Source organism: Equus caballus, chromosome 24 (genome assembly GCF_041296265.1).
Source record: "Equus caballus isolate H_3958 breed thoroughbred chromosome 24, TB-T2T, whole genome shotgun sequence".
NCBI classification, from domain to species: domain Eukaryota; kingdom Metazoa; phylum Chordata; class Mammalia; order Perissodactyla; family Equidae; genus Equus; species Equus caballus.
In genome coordinates this window covers 42525382-42543560 of record NC_091707.1, presented here as the reverse complement: position 1 = coordinate 42543560, position 18179 = coordinate 42525382, and the positions used below count along the sequence as shown (strand labels likewise).

Sequence of the window (18179 nt, the reverse complement as noted above, 5' to 3'; positions counted from 1 at the left end):
GCAGACTAGGAGATGATTAGGAATGCAGATTCTCAGACGCCACCCCAGGGCTATTGTCTCTGCACTTTAGAAGGATTGCCAGATGATGCCTATGCACACTAAAGTTTGAAAAATGTGGGTCTAGCTGGAGTAAGAAATTCTGTAGGCTAGGGCCCGTGGATTATTTGTCTTCATAGTCCTGGTGGTTTCAGAATACATGACAATATGTATGGAAGGAAAGTAAGGAAGAAAGAAGGAAGGAAAGTAAGGAAGAAAGAAGGAAGGAAAGTAAGGAAGAAGGAAGGAAGGAAGGAAGGAAGAGCGGCAGGCAGGCTGTTACCTGGTAGCCATGGGTCAGGGGCTTCAAAATGGAGCCTTCAAGTACTGTCTGAACACAACTGTTCTCAAAGTTCCCCTGTTACCTTGTTAGTGTTTTCAACTTGCTGCTGATTCTAGGTTACTTCCATCTGATATTTAGATTCTTAGTTTAGGCCTGAGCTGTACCTTGTGCATCCTGACCCTCCAGTATCCACACTGTAGTAACATGAGTTTCTGGCTTTAAAAGAAATAACAAGGATAAGGCCACGGTCATCACTTTTTTTTACAGATATACAGAGATGGAGCAGCAACACACTTAACCAAGCCTGCTTAGATAAGGCTTTTTCATCTCTTTCAGATTTTTTGCTCCTGGTTTGAGTAACATGTCATGAGAAAGTCCTGACAACATAAACACTCTCCTTAAGTAAAAAGTATAGGATTTTTTTTGTTGCCTCATATAGGAAAGTCCGATTTTCTCAGAGCCATGGCTTTTACACAAAAGAGCACACCAGAATCCTATAAATCTTGGCTTCGTTCCTTTAGACAAGTAAGACGTTTTTCTTCTTCAACAAATTTTTTTGGGGGACACTATACAATCACTTTTAATTACATCAGATCATTTTTACATTAGATTTAGATGACTATTTATACTAACTTTGGCCCCCAATTTTAAAACATTCACTGAGCCATCTAATCAAAAATATACTAATGCTAAAATTAAAATGAATGGCAGCTGAAGATGTGCTTCTTGAGAATTCACTGCCTTGGCCTATTCATTTGTAATTTTAAGTTTTTTAAAATTGAGAACCTACTGGGGGCTAGATAAAAAATGTAAATACATGTATTCATTACTTTTGGGAAAATAATATACTTAAGAAAATAAAATGTGGACATAAATGGTATAAGTAATACATGATAAGTGTCATGAGAGGCTTTTAGGTCTCAGAAATAAAGGACCACTGACAGCTAGGTTGACATGTAAAGGATTAATATAGAGAGGATAATGGAGCCCAAAGGTTTTTAGGGCAAATACCATCATTCCTTGCTTGGAAATTAGGTGAAGAACTTTCTGTGGCCATTTCACACTGGAAAAGTTATTGAGTAAAACATGTGAGTACAGTCATTTCTGAATAGCTAAGCTAAGCTTTACTGCTTTACAAATTACCATATTCCTTCCAGGACACTTGAAATAGACTTATTGCTGGGAGATAGGAAAAAAAAAAAAAGAAAACTCTTCTTTTTACTTCAATAGATTCAGACAGCTTTTATAGTTATGGTGACCAGAATATGAGCCAGCAAGAAACACATTTAAAGCTATATTTATCTTAACAAAGCAGCAAAATCTACTTAGAAGAAAACAAAAAGGTTTGTTCCATATGTATTGTCTGCGTGCGTGTGGGTGCACAGGTGTGTCCACATTTCATGGAAAACCCAAATATCTTTCTTGATGGAAATGTTTACTTTTCAATGGGTTTAGACTCTTACAGATGGATGTTTAGTATATTTTTTACTGTCTACTCAGTAGCCACATGTTTAGTGTTTGGCAAATTCCCAGAGGTGAAGTCAGTGGGGAGAAGGTTCATGAACAAGTTCACCATTATTTGCCTCGTGTTGTGAACTTTACTGGAAGCCAGAATGGTGGTTTCCAAGCAGTAACATTTTGTTCTCAATAGCATATTCCATTTCTCAGTAGTAGAAGAAGATGAAAACAGAAAAGACATCCAAAATTTTGGGCTTTGGGCCTCCTAGACGTTTCCACAAGGAGGAATCAAAACTTTTAAATATTGATCTTCAGTGTAAAATTTCTAACTATTGATCTCAGTTTCCCTGTCAGGAGCTTGCAATTATGCCATCCTGGCAGATCTTGGCCAGGATTATTTCATATTTAATCAGCTCTTTGATGTAGAAAAGTGTTGCAAGCTTATCGAACATCTTTCCGTTTCTTCTGCCTTTCTGGATTTGCTTTCCTCTGCTACCTCAGAGACACTTGCAGTTGAATTTATGAAGGCTTTGGAAGGCTTTTTTTGGGACTCTTTTGCCTTCAGTGTTCTAGCTCTCCATATCTTGACTTTCCAGATTTGTGAACAACCAGAGCAGATTTTAAAACCCAACAGTGCTTGGCCAACATGAACTAATTTTTCTGGAATATCAACACACTTGTATAATCTACAATTTCTCTGGGTCTGACATCTCCACTCCCCTTCTGTGCATGATTCAAAGCAGAGACTTAATGTTTTGGGGCTCCCAGGATGCCATTCTCAGAAGCAGATGGGCTAATAAATATACACAATATCTCAGAATCCAAACAGAGAAGCAGGCTTAAGTTTAGAACCAACTCTCCACAAAAATATAGAATTTTAAAGCATGACTCAGTGAAAGGCTCTTCACAATTTTAGTCCTTGACATATTTCAGTGTATGTGTGAGTTGGGAGGGGGCATTACCAGTAATAGAATATTCTAGAACAAAACATTCACAGTAGAAAAAGTGTGAGGAGCTCAGGTACTTATCTGAGTGATTATGGTTGTTTAACACAAACAGGGAAACATTTTTAAAGGCTGTAAGACAGATAACTTCCCAAGTGTTTTTGCTGTTGTGTAGATTAAGCATGAAATGTTATGACATTTGTGGACTTGCTCTTCGGAAGGCTCATTGCTAACAAGAGAAGAGTCTTGGTGCTTCTATCGTCTGATATACAGCTGTTTAAATAGAGTAGGCTTAGACGAGTAACCGGAAGGAACATTTGCACTTGAGATTGCTTCCTCAAAGGTTAAAATAAAAGTTTTGCTTTTAAAATGGTGGAAAAGGGTACCAGGACTATTTCCTCTGCAGAAGGCATTGAGGATAAAAAAATTATAATATTGAACAGATTTGAGCACAGGCTTCCAAAAGACATGTATGCATTTCTTCTCTGCATCTATCCTCTAACATGTCCACCTGATCCAGCAGCTGCTCTGCTTGCAAAGGTGGAAAATATTTCATCAAATTCCTGTGAAAATCATCTCTCTCTCATGCTACCACTGAAACCCTTAGATTTTTACCTCTAAAAAAAACATTGGCACTTTTCTTGGGGTCCCTGAGTTAGTTTAAATCTGTGCTTTTGTACAGATAATTTGCTTTAACTACAGAGTTGTTTGGGTCAAAACCTTCAGAATGGATAGCCCAACAAATATAGCAAAACGTAAAGGGAAGGAGACAGCTCTGTACTGAGGCTTCCATTTTTGTATTTGTTGTTACCTACACACACTGACAGTGAGCAAGCCAGCTGTCTTCTGTGGGTCTTGTTAGCGCTTGTTAGTGCTCTTTCCTCTGCCTAGAAATTTCTATAGTCCTCTATGCCACCACAAATAGTGGGGTTATGTTGTATTCACAGCGCTTAGCCGTAAGTTAGCTGATTTCATACGTTCACTATCCAATGCGCTAGGGAATGCATGAAGGCTGACATCCTATTCCCTCATATGACATATTTGTCCTCAGGAAATAGAGGTGCTGTTGACTCTAAGGTGGAATTTGGAACAGCCAAGGAGGCTAGCAGAGAAGAAACCTGGGGTGGTCGCTTGAAATCCCCATGGTGGTTGAGATGTAGTGAGATGGGCTGCCTCATTAGATGTTGGTAGGAAGGCACATTGATACATCACTCTCCAAGGTAAAGGTAAGCCAAGAGCCCTTGAAAGGTTCATTCACTTCGGTCCAGTTATTCCACTTCCATCAGTCTATCTTCAGGAAACGATCAAAAGTTCACAGAATTATTTATTTGGTCATGATGAAATTAAGAAAAGAATAATAATGTCTTTAATAATACTAGGAACAAATTTTAATTAAGTGCTTACTATGCACTGCAATGTGAAAAGTCCCTGGCATGCCTTATCTCGTTGACTCCTCCCCTCAAGCCTCTGTAATAAGTATTATTTCTATACTCATTTTAACAGTGGGGAAAAGGAGAGCTAGGAGGGTTAAAAGACCAAGTTTAAATTAACACAGCTAGGGCACTAGGGAGGTAGGGTCTCTGATCCAGATTTGGAACTCTTGTGCAGTGCACAAATTACACACATGTACGTGGAAGCCATGGTCTGACTCTATGGTCACAGCCTTAACCTCTACAATCAAACTACCTTTCCAAGAATGCTCACAGCTACATTGATCCAAGAGTTCATCTGTATGGCTCTGGTTAGATACCACTTCCAGTAGAATTGAAGTCAGTATAACAGGAGGTACTGGGAGGAGCAGAGGACTAGGAAATGGGACACCAGTGTGTTATCTCTCAGGCACATGGGAGGACTAGGTTTGCTGGGCCCTTTGTGGTTGGTAGAGCTCTGTGCCTAGTTCTGTCCCATGAATTGAGAGTGAACGTGATGCACTTCTCCTCTCGACTAGAACATTTTATTGCTACATGAGATCCTGCTCTGTCGTGCTACAGCAAACTGCAATTTTCCAGATTGTGGCTGTTCTGCCTGTCTTGGTCCCAATATGAAAATGACAATGACGTTGGACAGAGCCCCAGTCAACCCACATGTGGAAGAAATAAACCTTATTCATTCAAGCCACTGGGATTTGAAAATTTTTTTTTTGTGGTGAGGAAGATTGTCACTGAGCTAACATCCCTGCCAATTTTCCTCCATTTTGTATGTGGGATGCCACCACAGCATGGCTTCGTGAATGGTATGTAGGTCCGCACCCAGGATCTGAACCCATGTACTCTGGCCCACTGAAGTGGAGTGCACGAACTTAAGCATGAACTTAACCACTATGCCATCAGACCTGCCCCTGAAATTGTTTTATCACAGCATTACCTAGCCTATGCCAATGGAAGAAACCAGCCTTCTATCCCACAATCTACTACTAAAATTCTGATAAACATTTAAGCCTCTAGTTTCTTGTCTATAAAATGAATGCATTAAGACCTTCTTATCATATAGGTTCGTCACTAAGACCAAATGAGTGAAGAACTACTCAGATAGAAGATATTACTACATGAGGTACTTTAGTTCCTTTGTAGTTTCTGGAATTGCATTGTACATTGATCAAAGTTAATGAAAATTCAAAACAGTTTTGCATTTCTGTAAAGATTGTAGATGTGTTTAAGGCCTACAAATACTTTTTATGCGTTTTATCATTGAACACAATGACATGGTACTTTCCTTTCATAAAATGACACTCTCTTGAGACGTTGTAAATCAGATGACTGGAGCTAGTATCTGGATAAAATGCTCAGAAAGTAGTGGGCTATTGTGAACCATGGGTGGCTTCGTAAACACTTGACTACTGTTTGAAATAAAAGCTTAATACCATTCAAATCATAGTTAAAATCATTATGCTCTGGAGATACACACCACATTTGAAAAAGATAAAAAATTTGAAAATTCTATTCAGAAGATTAATGTAATCAGTTATTTCAAGGTACAATTTTCATCTTAACTGAATTGGTAGGCACGTTAAGAAGTCGTCTCGTTTAGAACTGGGAAACAATTGAGCTTTTCTTTTAAAAATTCTTTCCAAGATGGTTTTTTCCATTCTGTGATATTGCTGATGATGAAAGAAATTGAAACTTACTTTTAAAAGAAAATATAGTTAAATTCAATTCAACAAATACCTTTAAAAAATGCCTACTGTGGACTATATCCTTTGCCAGGCACCAAGGATTCAAAAAAAAAAAAAAAAATAGAGAAGATTTTTGCCTTCAGAGATATTATAGCTTATAAGAGAAATTGGACATTAAGCATTTCATTAAAGGTGTAACAAATGTGGAAAGGACTATATTTTGTGTGTTATAAGGTTTTGAGTTTCCCCCGCAAGTGGCTATAGGAAAGTCTCTATGCAGATGAGGTTACTGATCCTTTTTTCCCAGCTTTATTGAGATATAATTGACATATAAGATGGTGTAAGTTTAAGGTTGACCACAAGGTGATTTTATGATTACCATAACAAGGTTAGTTAATATACCCATCACCTCTCATCGTTAGAATTTTTTTGTGTGTGTGGTAAGGTGAGATCTTTTCAAATCTACTCTCTTAGCAACTTGCAAATATACAATACAGTATTGTTAACTGTAGTTACCATGCAGTACATTACATTCCCAGAATGTACTCGTCTTATAACTGGACATTTCTACCTTTTGACCACTTTCATCCATTTACCCCACTCCCTGCTTCCTGCTCCTGACAACCACCAGTCTGATCTCTGTTTCTGTGAGTTTGGTTTTTTTGATTTCACATATAAGTGAGATCACACAGTATTTGTCTTTCTCTGACTTATTTCACTTAGCATAGTGTCCTCAGGGTTCATCAATGTTGTCACAAATGGCAGGGTTTCCTTCTTCTTTTTTTTTGAGGAAGATTAGCCCTGAGCTAACATCTGCCGCCAATCCTCCTCTTTTTGCTGAGGAAGACTGGCCCTGAGCTAACGTCCTTGCTCGTCTTCCTCCATTTTATGTGGGACGCCTGCCACAGCATAGCTTGACAAGTGGTGCACAGTTCTGCACCTGGGATGCGAACCAGTGAACGACCGCCAGACTGCCAAAGCGGAGCCTGTGAACTTAACTGCTGTGCCACTTGGCCAGCCCCAGGATTTCCTTCTTTTTATGTCTCAACAATATTCAACTGCACTTTTATATGACGATTTCCTTATCCATTCATCCACCAGTAGACACTTCGGCAGTTTCCACATCTCGGCTATTGCGAATAGTGCTGCTGTGAACATAGGGATGCAGATATCTCTTTGAGATACTGATTTCATTTCCTTGGGAAATTTCCTTGGGGTTGCTGGATCATCAGGCAGTTTTATTTTCAATTTTTTGAGGAACGTCCGTACTGTTTTCCATAGTGGCTGCCCAATTTACAGAGAATATTGGTCTTGAATCTCACATTTCAAAACAAATGGTCTATTCCCCCTGCTCACTTGTTATCTAAGGCTTATGGATGATTCTTTAAGTGACAATTGAAATATATATCCTTGAACTGCATGTTACAAAACACTCTAACGTTAGAAATTATACCTATTACAGATAATCGAGATCATTGGACATACTTAAACTTCTACATATTCTTAATTGTCTCCTTTCATGGAATTAAATAAATAGAAAATGATACATATAGACTTTGTTAGCTTAGGCCCCGATTCACTTATTTGTGCTTCAATGTAATGGCATTGGCTATTATCAACAACTGATCCCAGAAACAGCCAAATGAAGCTCTCTCGTATTTCCTATAAAACTATTTTGCTAATGGTGCCTTCTGTATATGATTTTATCTAGTGAAATCCTTTCCAACAATGTTTTTAAATCAGGGTATATATTCCTGGCAAGTTGGAATCAGTAGTTGGTGGGATTTTTACATGTATATTTGGAAAATACATTAATTTGTTTATACTTTGTGATCAAGATGCATACCTCAGATGGAGCTTCTGTTTTAGAAGCTGACAGTAGAATATATTTCTTCTAAATAAATACCATATTAATTTCTATGGGATAAAAATTGTATAATTCCTTATATTTCCTTTTTTCTTCCAGCTGCCAGGAAGCTCCAATTCAAAAGTCATTTGGATGATATTACTTCTGTCATCCTCAGTGGTTGAAATATTTGCATCACTCTTTAATTTATGGCTTTAATTTCCTGTTCTTATTCTAATGAGAATTGTCTTATTGAATACGCCTATAATTGCATATCATCTCTAAACTATTTTGTAGTGAGAAGAGTTAAAAGGAAATAAATGAAATAAAGGCACAATGTCCCAGGCACTTCATTTTGCCAGTCAGTAGTTTTTATGTTGGTTATTAACATCTGCATGAGCTTTGGAACTATTTTAACCCACTGTGTGGTTTAACGTTCTTATACCTCAAGGCATCTTAACATCTAGTAAACTTTTGATGTCCAATCACTTTGTGAAATAAATAAGGAAAGTCATAGGTGAGCAGCTTAGACGATGGTAAGCCTGAGACAAAATTAGTTCCTAACATCATACTTTCTCTTTCAATAAGAGAAAGAAAAAGCGCCATAGATTTATTAGTAATTGATTTAAAATGACCCCGGGTCATTTCTGTTGAAGAGGTACATTTCACAAGCAGAAAAGATGAAAGAAATCCTCTCAGGTTTAGATTTATAACCCAGCTTTTGTAACTCAAAGAAAAAGCATCACAGACTGAGTCGCCAGCTGTTTTGTATCTCACGTGGCAATCAATAATTCAGGTAAACATTAACTCGGAGTAAATCCAGTATCTTGGTACCTTCACTTCTGCAGGTCTGATGAGGCCAATCTTTTTCTAGGGAAGACAAGGTCTGTTTTTATCAGTGCCCTTAATAAAGTAACAGCAGCCACCTGAACAGCAGGGCACACTCCCAGCGGATAGTCATCCATGCCCCCTCCTGTCCTGACCAGACCACCGGATTGACGATGCCCTTTCCCTGGAAGCTATGAGTCCCACAGGTACTTGGGGTCAATTTTCAACTCTTTTGAGTCACAAATTTTCAATCCTGGAGAATGTCTTCTACCATTTTTCTTGATTAGATGACATTAGTAAGTCAATTTATAGGGAGTTAAATGGATTGACATTTTATTTTTAAATAAGGCCTTAAAAATGAGAGTAAAATGGGGCTGGCCCCGTGGCCGAGTGGTTGGGTTCGCGCGCTCCGCTGCGGGCGGCCTAGTGTTTCGTTGGTTCGAGTCCTGGGCGCGGACATGGCACTGCTCATCGGGCCACGCTGGAGGTGGCGTCCCGCTTGCCACAGCTGGAGGGACCCACAACGAAGAATATACAACTATGTACCGGGGCTTGGGGGAGAAAGAGGAAAGAATAAAATCTTTAAAAAAAAAAAAAAAATGAGAGTGAAAACATGAAAGAACCCATTGGTTCCTTAAAACACACCCTAAATCTCTCTTTTGATCGTTCTAAAAACAAAATGACATCTGCAAAGGTTTTCTGTGGTTCCTGCATAAGCAGAGTCAGGTACACTGCTGCTGTTCAGTGTCTCGGACTTCAGATCTTGTAGCTTCTGCCAGTATCTACCACTCATGTGAACAGGCAGCCTCCTATGCTGCTAGTGCAAGTTTCAGTAGAGAGAATTAGCTTTTGAACTTACACAGAATTTGCCAACATGCAAATAGAAATACCAACTACAAAGGGGATTTGCTGTGTTATTTTCTCGAGATTGCTGTTTTAAGTAAACCTCTTGGCACAATTGAAACTGGAAGGTTATTATGGCTCTGATTAGTCATTTGCTGGGTGATGCAATTTCTATTTCCTCCTCCTTTTTTTTCAGAGTGTATGGATCATCCTCATTTGGCTTAAAGTAAATTCTGCTATTCAAAGAAGCAAAGGTTTTGCTAAAATCAACTTTACTTCTAGTAATACCAGTTTCCTTTCATGAGGCTCATTTTATTGAATGAAACTCAAAGCGGTTAAAAGATTATGTAAGACCCAATTCTATCTTGTCATTAAAAAGCAAAAGACCTTCTCTTTTTTTTAAAGATTTTATTTTTCCTTTTTCTCCCCAAAGCCCTCTGGTACATAGTTGTATATTTTTTTTTAGTTGTGGGTCTTTCTAGTTGTGGCATGTGGGATGCCACCTCAGCATGGCTTGATGAGCAGTGCCATGTCCGCACCCAGGATCCGAACCGGCGAAACCCTGGGCCGCCGAAGTGGAGCTCGCGAACTTAACCACTCGGCCATGCGGCCGGCCCCAAAGCAAAAGACCTTCTACTTCTATTGATACACCTACAATTTTTTCTTGGCACTTCTATTCAGCTAAGTGGTGGCGAGTTCCAGATTTCTTAAATCTACTCCCAAACAACTTTCCCACTCAGCCTGCTTTTCAATCTGGAAAACATCCTAGTGTGGATTTTAGAAGCACTGCCTGATCTTAAGCCTTAAATGTTTGGTAGCCAAGGAATGTTGTTACTATTTCTAAAGTAAATCATTGAGCCAGAGACAAAGAAGAAAACTCTGGGAGAAATGGAACAATGTAGTAATGTAGTACTTACTTCCATAGAGACTCTTAATAAATCTATGCCTCTTTTTCCCTGAAGGATATAATAAGAATATTTTTTTAACAATCGCTATCTTTATTTTTTGCATCTTTATTGAGATATAATTTACATACTATAAAATTTACACATTGTAAGAGTACAATTCAATGATTTTTAATAAATTTAGAGCGTGTGCCAGCATCACCACAATCCACCTTTAGAACATTTCCATCATCTTACAAAATTCCCCGGGGCTCATTTGTAGTCAACTCCCCCATGTAGCATAAGGTGAAGAGGAAAAAGATATTCCCAGTAAGTCAGTCAGTGCCACTTTGAGGGATGTGTGATGGGCAGAATGAATGTGCGAACAGTGAACTGAAAATGAACTTGGAGGAATTGAAGAAATTGTGTTGGAGAATTATTTCTAGTTCAAAATAAGTACCTATGCAGGGGAAGATAGGAGGAGCTGACATTTCATGGGACACACAGACGATAAAATGAGGGCAAATATTTAGAGTGCTAATGCTATACCCAGTACCGTTCTAACCACTTTAACGCAAGCTTACTTATGTAATACACACAGGAACCCTATGAGATGGTACCACGGGCATTCCCCTTTCACAGATGAGGAAACGGAGGCCCAGACAAAATAAATAAGCACATAAGGGATGGAACGTGGATTCAAATCCAGGAGGTCTAACTCAGAAATCCACACATACACTTCTCCTCCCTGTCCTCTGGGTTACAAAACCTGAGTAAATAAGAGGTAGATATTGTATAAGTTGGTGCCAAGTGATTAACAATGGTTAGGATTCTGGGATTCAAAATAAGCAGACCAGGAACGAGGCACCTCTGTGCAGTGCTAAGGCTATTTCCACTGGGCGGCACTACCAGCAACACGAGCAGAGGTGTTGGCGTAAAGTTAAAAGTTTTGGTGAAAGTGAGATGCAAGGAGTAAATGAAGAGGCACTAGGCAATCACACCGAAACAGGCTGTGTCTGGCAGGAAGCCGGGATCTCCATTTCTGCAAACTAAGCGCTATCCACTAATGACTCTGCATCCATATTAGGTTGACATTTTTCTATTCCCCTTCCTTGATCTGCTCAATTAATATTTTCCTTTTCTTAAGCTCCCCCTCCCTACCCAGCCCACCCTATTCTCTTTTTCCAGATGTGTGACAACCACTTCTTGGTCTCTAAACAGATTTCAGGCTAATTTGTTTAATGGTTATGTGTTCTCTTTTTTGCTGATTCTGGAGGATTTTAGAAGTCTAAAGAGACTTCTATGGAAGCGGTTCCGTGGTAACTGGAGTTCCAAGTTTGTGAATATATGGCCTGGCAGCCTTGCGAACTCAAGCACTTCCTGGAGCCCAGGGCCAAATGGGAAACGCAGCTGGTGCAGATGTTCTGGACTTAGAGCTGCCTTCTTGGTTTTAAAAGCTGAGAGATTCAGATCATTTAAGGGCCTCTGCAAAGCTAAGCCAGGTGAAGCAATGGGAGCAGCACCAATAAATGCATTTCCATATACTCACTGCCCTGGGCTGTTAGGATTATTCTGGCAATAGTTTGTGAAGTGGCAGCATATTTGATAGCTTGTAAGTAAAAAGAGAAAAAAACAGAAAGAAGATGTAGTGGTAGAGACACAACAAATGGAGGTTAAAACTATTCTGTTGGAATGATATGCAAGCTTGGAAGATCTAGTTCAGGGAAATGGATTCAGCCATTGTAAATTATCTAAAAACATCCTAACTAAGGTGTGTTTTTTGGGAACAGATGGAAAAGAATATCCATTCCAGTGGTGTTTCTTTCCAAAGAAACAAGTACCCAGTTCTTATTAACTTTTGTCAATCAAACTACAGCATTGTAAAATGTCATTGTGTTTCTGAGACCACTAAATTTCCATATAGAAAAAATTTGATTCTTCTTCATTTAATGTGCATACAATTCTCTCTTCAGCACATGGCTTAATTTTAGCTCTTATTTTCTAAGATAAAATATGTCTTTTCTGAAAAACAAAGGCCATAGAAGGAGTTTCCCAGGTTTTTGTTTTTTCTTAGCTTTTTAACCACAGTTACAAATTGTCTAACTGTTGTTTGAATAACTGCACCATATCTTGTAAGAATGCTTTCATCAATCATCGGTTTATTTGTGGTCCTGTAGAAAGCATGCTTTAAAAAAATATATATAACAGGGGCTGGCCCCGTGGCCGAGCGGTTGGGTTCGCGCGCTCCGCTGCAGGCGGCCCAGTGTTTTGTTGGTTCGAGTCCTGGGCACAGACATGGCGCTGCTCATTGAGCCACGCTGGGGCAGCGTCCCACATGCCACAACTGGAGGGACCCACAGCAAAGAATATACAACTATGTACTGGGGTGCTTTGGGGAGAAAAAAGGAAAAAATAAAATCTTAAAAAAATATATATATATATAACAAGAACACACAAAATAGTAAATTCAATTAATGTTTATTGAGGATCATCAGGGTGCTGGGTCATGGAGCAGTAGATCTGCCCTCTAGTTCTCCGTGTGACTGTAAGCTAGTTATATATAAGGTATACATCAGTTCTATGCAAAATTAAATTTATTTTATTAGTGTGCATCTGCATTTAGGTTGTAAGCGGCAGAAACCATCTCCAGCTCATTTAAGCAGGAAAGAAATGCATTAAAGGGTACAGATCAAAGGTAGCTCACAAACCCTTGGGGATGACCACAGACCTAGAAGTCAACGAAGCAGAAGCTACCTGGATAATCAGGCTGGGGAGCGGGCCCCTTGTAGACAGCAAGACAGCATTCTGCCATCTTTGGGCATGGACTCTACCACCTTGCTCCACTAAACCAATCAGAGCTCACTGCTAAAACCACTATCCTTGCTGCGTCTGGAAACTGAGTGTAACTTAAATTATAGGTGTCACCACTTGTCCACAAGGATGCGGAGCAGCCTCTGCCACCTACATCCCTGGTCTGGCCCAGGCATGTCTGATTGACAGGGTCAAGGTGCCATACCTATGTCTCAGCTGCAGGATGGGGGTGGGGTTGGGAGGGGAGAACAATACAAGATCTCTTTTGCTCCATCCAGAAGGTGAGAAATATCCCAAATATAAAAAGAGAGTTCCAGTACTGCACAGCCAAAAATACGCCACTAAAAGAAACATTTCAAATTCTAGAATATTCATTATAATTTGGGGGGAGATGCTCCTAAAACTGTCCTGATGATTGCCTGTTGTCTTGTTGTATTTCTTAACAGCACCTTACTTCACTCTCATTTCTGTCCTTGTTTGTAAGATAAATTATAAAGTCAACCTACTTACAATGGATGACATCATTTCACATACTAGTAGTAGATATTTGCAATTCATTACTCTATTTATATAGAATTTTGTTTATCTCAAATTAAGTTCTTCTACAGTGCATGATATTGTTCTGATAACAGTTCCATGGGATATCCAGGGCAGGCATTATCAGCTTCTTTTTACAAGTAAGCAAACTTACTGGACAAGCGTATGTCAATGCCACTCTCTGAGTGGTAGAGAGGGCACTAGACCCTGCACCTTCTAATATCTCCAACAATGTATCAAACGTGCCCCCTTCACAGTAATTAAAGTGGCATCTCGCTTTTAATTTATTAGAGTTGCTTGAAGAAGACAGAGTGAAGACGGATGAAAAAGCAGGAGGATGAGATGTCAACTGTCATATTCTGTTCTCTAAGCCAGAGATTCTTAGCTTGGGTAGTGTCCCTCTATGCTTGGGTGTGAATGGGTACTCCTTCAGTTCTCCAGGCTGGTTGGGCCCATGGCAACAGCTGCAGGTGCATAAGCTGCCCATACTTTTCCCTATTGAGCCATGTGCCCTGATTTGAAAATGCTCAGGAAGCTCTGCTCTAAGCAATCTAGTACAGATCGATCCACTTGAAAGATATTTCTGACCCATTTATTCATTCAACACTTATTTATTAAGGGCTCTGATGTTCCACATGTGGTACCAGATGTGACAAACAAAAAGGTTAAAAGACTCAGCTTGTGCCCCTAAGTCATTTGTTGTCCACTGGAGGAGGCAGGCAAAGACAAGAGCAAATTCAGATCATATAAGGATGCTCACTCATAGGGGCAGGTACAGGAGCTGTAAGGGTACTTAGAAGGGGCTCTTAGACTGGTTCCATTGCAAAGGGTGTTTGGGAGTCTTCTCAGAGTAGATGATTTTTAGTTGAACCCTAAAGCAGTGGAAGGAATTTTCCAGGCAAAGGGACAAGTGAAGAGGAGACTGTATTCTCACGCAGAATGAGCAGCCATTCGCAAGCCTGAAGATCCTAGAGGCCTCCCTCCTTTTCGTGTGTGAGACACTTCAAAACAACTGAAGAGTAGGTTCAAGGTGGGTAGAGCCCAGAGACTAGGCAAAGAAGTGCTTGGTCATGCAGGGCCTTCTAGATCATAAAGGGTCTTCCATGCTAAAGCCATCATCTCTAACCCTATAATAACATAGATAAAACCTGAATTTTTCTGTTCTATTTTCAGTAACAGAGGTGATAATGGTCTACAAGTTGACTTAAGAGTTCCAATGAGGATAGAAATAATAGCTAATACCTATTGAACGTTGGCTATGTTGCAACCACTGTCCTAAGTACTTTATAGCTATCCAATAATTTAATCCTCCCAACAATGATAAGAAGTAAATATTATTATCCTCATATTGCAAACGAGAAAAGTGAGACATAGAAATTTTGCCATAAGTTTTGTGGAGCTTGAATTTGAACCCATGTACTCCACTTTCTAAATCTTTGCTCTTAGAGACAAAAACTATACCCTAGTTACAAAATTCCACTTAAGATATCTCCATTATGAGAATATGTTTTCTCTATGCATTCACGTGAATAATGTTATTTGAATTATTTGGAATTATCAGCACTAGAGAAATATCACTCATCCTTCAGAGTCATCAGGCTTAGTATTATTATATGAAAGTCATCCAAAAAGAAAGCATATGTTCTTGCCTCCTGAAAAGATTGTTTCTCCTATAGCACATGACAACTATGAGCTTTGGTTTTTCATCTAAAAACTAAAGATGATAATATCTTGTTAAATGAGATGATTTCAGGGCCAGTGACATGTACATAGCTTAGAATGTGATATGTGAAACTGAATCTAATGCGGCAAAGTAAAGCATCTGCAACAATCTCACAATGTAAGACGATGGGACGTCTATGGAGATTTATTTGTAAAATAATGAAGAATATGTTACCTTCTCAACGGGTGTATCATTTAGCCTCAAGTTTATTTATTCATTCTTTCATTGATTCTTTTTATTTAATAAACTTGCTTTGAGCTACTTTGTGTCTGTCTCCATCCTGGGTACTGGGGACACAATGGTGAACACTAAAATGTCCATCTTCTCAGAGGTCTTTCAGTCTTGTTGAAGAGTCAGACATGGACATAAACAGAAATTATAATGCCATATGCCAACCATGCCGCTAGTGCCATGTATAGGGTTTAATGGAAGCTTCAATTAAGGGGACCTAACCTAACCTAGAGATCAAGGAAAGAATTCAGTAAAGGGGATGCCTCCCGATTTTGCCAGAATAATTTTCAGCTTATTATTTTAGCTTATTATGAAAACTTTGGTTAAAGAAGGGTAGAATTGGTTACTAGAAAAGCAAGATTCAGATCCTTCCTCCCTGCGAATACATTCCATTAACCAGGCAAGTTGGTAAAGCCATCTCTATTTCTTATTTTTTTCTCCCTCTGGCCATACTTTCCAGATCCATCCCCATAACATCTAAAAGCTTGATCAAGTTCAATCCAGAATTGCAGAAGGGCCTGTACACCTTCAACAAAGTTACCCTACCTTTGATCATTCATCCCAGGGACACAGCTCTTCATTTGTTCCCAGCAGCCATCGCAAAGACATTCAGGACACTGAATGGATGTGAAAAGTGCAACACAAATTCTGTCAGCATTTCCCAAAATCATCCTTTGAAAACCAATTCTGGACATATATTGGAGTGAGATGGTTTTTTTTTTTAAAGCTAGTGTTTTCCCATCCAAACGTTCCTTCAGAGGGCTCCTAAGAGCACATGTGTTTGGTTTATTATCAAAAACGCTATTTTTGAAACACATGCAAAGAATTAGAAAAGAGATTGTAATAATATCTTCTCATCCTGAGGGTTTTTGAGGTACTAGCATTGTATAGTATTTCCAACAGCGATGTTACGGTCATAAAAGTACATGCTTACCTACAAGTGGGCCCTTTTATGTTGAGAAGAGAGATTTTGAGTAAGTTCCCATTTCACTATTCCACCCTGTAGTTCATTATTTCATAAGTTCCAGTTACTTCCTTGAACTCTTCAGGCAGTTTCTTTGTGGGTCTTCAAAAATGCCAAGGGCCTTTAGTCTCTAACTTGGTTTATGTCTGAAGTTCCAAACTGCTCTTCTCTAGCCCAAGTTTTCCCGTTCTTTAAGGCCCAAGTCTCATCCTCACTCTCTCACGAACCTTGATCTGTGTCCCTTGCTTCTTGGCTTCGTGATGATTCCCCTAGTTGATGGGCTCCACTATGGGGGCAGAAAAGCCTTTGTGGTTTTATCCATCAGGGTAGGTGAAGTTGGGCTGTGGAGACCAACAGACCCCAATCCCAGAGGCCATAAACAAGAAAAGCTTGTTTTGTTGTAGCATTGTATTGCAGGTTGGCTGGGGACTCTGCTCTGCTTCACCTCATTCTGGAACTCTGGCTAACAGTGAAGCCACTAGCTGAGACCTTGCCAGTTGCCTGGGCAGAGGGAAGCAGAGCTCTGGACAGTCTTGCACTAGCACTTAAATGTTTTATTCAGGAAGGGATGTATGTCACTGTGCTTGCAACTGATTGGCTAGTGCTAGACCCATGGTCCCTTCCAACCACAAGGGAGCAAGGAAGCACAACCCTACCATGTGCCTGGAAGGTGGAGAGCCATAAATATTTGTTGAACTACACTTGTGACAACCACAGAGCCCTTCAGACTGGGGCTTGATAGGCGCCTTTGGTTTACTAAGGATATATCTGATTCTGAACAAGTGGCTTAACTGCTTAGTGTTCTGTGCCTCAGTTTCCTCTTTTGTAGAAAGGGAGAATCCTTTATTCTCCAGTGCCTTCTGGTAACCAATCATTGACTATAGAACTCATCTCACAGATTCCATTTATTGTTACCTTTTAGTCCTACATGGTAACGTGAGTGTATCTTGTTTTCCTCTTAAGAACATAAGCTTCCCCTGTTGAATTAGGCTCCTGCAACATTAAAGGAGCATTAGACAGAAATTAGTCTAGTGTCCAAGTTGTCTACAGAATGGGCAAATGAAATTTGACTCTGATTTTCATTCATTAAAGGAAGAAAGAAGAATTAGATGGGGCATGACTTGAATCCTCAGAGCTGTCAGTTAGAAACTCATCTTTATGTCTCAGAAAATGGCGTCTCACAAACATCTCATAAAATGTCCTTTACAACCCAATTTTTTGAAAGAGTATTTCACTTAGTTCGTTCTTCTCAATGAAATAGCTATGCATGAGTCAATGAATGGTATTGGGTACTATGGATTCGGTAATCATGTTCCAATTTCTGCTTGGACATTTTTAATCGACACCTTAGTTCTGCCTGTTGCTAAAGGAAAGATTTATGCACTGTTTGTTGTCAGATCAATGAGCATTACAAGCAATCAGGGTAAAGAGTTACAAAGCCCCGTGTTATTCTTCCTTGGGCATAAAACCGACAGTTGGCTTCAAGTCCAAGCAGGGTAAATTATTCATTTTAGTATTGTTGATTTAGGCCCACCTGAAGAGATGGCCTTGCTGACCTACAATAAAACAGCCATGATTAAATATTTCTTCCCTCCTGAATCTTCCTGCAGCCATTCAGGCTTTTGTGTGCCACAAGCTCAATAATTTTGTGTGCATCAAAAGAACAGACTGGGTCATAA

The 18179-nt window shown here is 39.5% G+C and overlaps 1 long non-coding RNA gene across 2 annotated transcripts in view; it reads left to right on the top strand.

Annotated features, from left to right (window-relative positions):
* Positions 1-8572: 8572 nt before the first annotated feature.
* The window catches only part of LOC138920637 (uncharacterized), a 48916-nt gene continuing 39309 nt past the window's right edge, over positions 8573-18179 (top strand). For both annotated transcript variants that reach the window (XR_011432130.1, XR_011432129.1), the window contains exon 1: positions 8573-8713. This is a non-coding gene — a long non-coding RNA (uncharacterized lncRNA). The remainder of the gene's footprint in view (positions 8714-18179) is intronic.